We start from the raw sequence: 3,550 nt of genomic DNA, 5'->3' as shown, positions 1-3,550 counted from the left end.
CTCCATCGCTGTTCTTTCTTCCTCTCTCTCTCTGTCGTCAGGACGCGCCATTGTCTCCGGTTGACCGAACACAAAACCAAACTGGCTTTATTGAATAAGAAACACCAGCAGAAAGTGATCACCATAACATTGTAGGACACCACCACCCCCGCCTAATGCAGCACCACACCACATTCGTGCACACTAGGGCCCTATCGACATGGTAGCTAGACCTGCTAGAAATAGCACCCAAATCTCCCTCAAGTTACACCCTACTGTCTTATGTTTGTGTATATGTATGTATGAGCTAATGAGGGAGACCGCTACATGGTAGCTTGACCTGGTAGAAATAGCACCTAGATCTCCCTCAAGTTACACCCTACTGTCTTATGTATGTTTATATGTATGTATGAGCTAATGAGGGAGGCCTCTACATGGTAGCTTGACCTGGTAGAAATAGCAACCAAATCTCCCTCTAGTCACCCTACTGTCTTATGTATATATGTATGTATGCATCTATGTTATGTACGAAGTGGGTACCCAAAAGAAGCCGGAATTTTGCAATATCATTTTATTCACTTAGTTTTACATGCTTACACATCGATCCAGACGGGTTTTCCACTTTTCGAAGCGGTGCTGGAACTCTTGCGAAGTGATACCCTTTTACGCCTCCGTTGTATTTTTTTCCCCTCACCTCTTCCACATCTGCAAATTCTGTAGAACCAGCTTTCGTCACTAGTGATGACCTTCGATAGAAGACCCAGACGGACTTCCAAACATTCTTTCAGTTCGCAACACGCATTCACTGGTGACTATTTTTGATCTTCTGTGAACAAACGAGGCACGAATCTTGCTGCAACTCTTTTCATTCACAGTTCCTTGCTCAAAATTCGTCGGCAGGAGCTCCAGGACATACCAGTCATATCAACAGGTTTGTCAATTGTTCGGTGACGGTCCAGCAAGATCAGTTCGTGAATTTTCATGACGTTTTCATTCGTTCGAGAGGTCGACAGTCGTCCTGAACGAAGTTGGTCCTCAAGCGACAAGTGACCATCCGAAAAGCATGGAAACCACTCGTGAACTTGTGTTTTGCTCGTGGCATCATGGCAGTGTCCTTGTAAGCTGTTTGAAGCACGACAACTGTTTCGGCTGCCGTTTTCCCCAACAAAAAACAGAATTTCACGGAAGCATGCTGTTCCTTCGTTTCAGCCATCGTAGAAATTGACGAACGGGGGAGAAGGAGTTGTTGTTGTTGTTGTTGCCGTCAGTGCTGCTGGAGCTGCCACAGGTGCTGCAGCTGTTGTCGTTGTGGTGGTCATCCCTGGCCCTGGCGTTGGCGCTACTGTCGCCGATGGTATGGGTGCCGTCGTTGCTAATATTGAGTGTGCGGCCGGTAGCTTCGCTGGCGCAGCTGCTGGTGTCGGTGTGGTGGTCATCTCCGGCCGTAGTGTCGTTGGCGTCAGTGTTGTTGTTTCTGCTGCCGATACCGCCGCTGCTGCTGCTTTTACTATGATCGCTAGTATCACCACAGCCTCATAGATGACCCCTTTGACCTCGCATTGGCCTCCCACAAGATAGTCATTGTACACCCTGTAAGAGCAACCAGCATATGGGAAAGCAATTCCATTAGTTTCCCAAGACTTTGGTGATTTTGATCTTTCGTATGGATGTGAGAGTTGGACTCTTGCCGCTGACCGAGAGCAAAGAATCCAGGCTGCTACACGTTCCGTGCACAGAGCACAAAGCAAACGGCTTTGTCAGGTAACAAATGAACGAATGCGCTCACAGACAGGAACCACTCCTCGCGCAGGTAAAAAGACGAAGGCTGGCCTGCTATGGTCATCTATCTCACTACAAATTCCAATCCAAAACCATTCTTCGGGGCACATTTGAGGGAGGCTGACACAGAAAACTCTGCTTTGACAACACCGAAGACTGGACGGAGGAGAGAGCGACCAGTGGCGGACGGCTGCTGACTATGAAAACATCTAGAGTGGCAGCACCCCAATGATTGGCCTTCATATTTTAAGCATGTAGAGTTTGATTTGGCTGCTATTTCTAGCACAACAAATGACTATGTGATGTATCCCTTGCCGACACATGTTTGTATAATGTGTGTATGTGTTTGTGAGTTTGTTGTGTATGTGTGTGAATACTTGGTATGTGTGTGTTTGTGTGCGTGTGTCTGCATAATATAAATGATTGTGTGGGGGTGTACGTATTGTATTTGTGTGCATATTTAGTGCGTGAATGTTTGTATCAATGTATGAATGTGTATGAGTTTAAATACGCGTATATTTGTGCATTTTTGTGTACATATATGTAAGTATATGTGTGGGCCAATGTCTGTGTTTGTATGTGTGTGTGTGTGTGTGTGTGTGTGCACCTGTCTGTGATATATATATATATGTATGAATAAATGTGTGAATGTGTGTGTGTGTGTGTGTGTGTATGCGTCATTTTATAACTGTTCGTGTGTGTATGTGTGTTTCTATGATATTCGCCTTAAGTAACTTCATTGGCGCGAAACGAGACAAAGGCATTCTGGGATAGATCCGTTCTCAATACTTAGTGCGTTAAACAAAAGCATAAGAAACATCAAATATGACATACAAATATACAGTGTATGTGTGTGTATATGTGTGTGTGTATGTATGTATATTTATAAGTACACGTACATACACGCACACGCACACATACATATATATGTATGCATGCATGTATAGGTATTTGTACACACACATAGGGAAAAATGAGAGGTGATGGGGAGAGAGCGGAGAGAGAGAGAGAAAGATACTCAAGTATACGTATGTCTAAATGCATATCTATTTAGTATGTGTATATATACATATACGTATATGTAGATAGGTTATACTTATTTACTGTGCGTGTGTGTGTGTGTGTGTGTAGTATAATGGTTTATGACAGGACTGGGACACGTAAAACTGCTTAGAAGCGAAAGCGAAAGTGAAAGTACGCGGCTCGTTCATTCAAATTCGCATCTCAGGCCGGCGCGGTCGTTTCTAGTTTGTGGTTTGGCGCAATTTTTGTTTTCACACCTCGGATAACACTTAAAGCCGGGTCGAAGATACGCGTATTTATATATACACCTAAATACAGATTGAGGGATATTCCAAGGACCAGACACCTCCGTTGAAGACAAAATAGTAATAATAATAATAATAGCAACAGCAACAATGGCGATGATTTCATTTATTAGCCACAAGGACCGAAGACATTGAGGGCTAAATGAAAAGATGAAATGTAACACGCAAAAAGGTGGGGTTTACAGAGATCTGAAGGAGACACAACAATAATAAGGATAAAACGAAAGGATATGAAAATGGAAATAAGGAAAATAAATTAATAGAATCCCTAAGAGCGGGGCAATCCCTTTAAGGTAATTCGGGGAAACCCTCCCCAAAAAATCCTGGATTACTTTGTGCTTTCTCCAAGGCATCGGAAGTCTCTTCTACCAGTTTCTTTTCTCCCCCTTTGAGTAGATCCATTCAACCTCATCCAGTCTTGCCGCTCACGAAAATAGATGAAGAAAAATGTGACATTAAGAAAC

Source organism: Octopus bimaculoides, chromosome 30 (genome assembly GCF_001194135.2).
Source record: "Octopus bimaculoides isolate UCB-OBI-ISO-001 chromosome 30, ASM119413v2, whole genome shotgun sequence".
NCBI classification, from domain to species: Eukaryota; Metazoa; Mollusca; class Cephalopoda; order Octopoda; family Octopodidae; genus Octopus; species Octopus bimaculoides.
Note: the sequence above shows the minus strand (reverse complement) of the source record.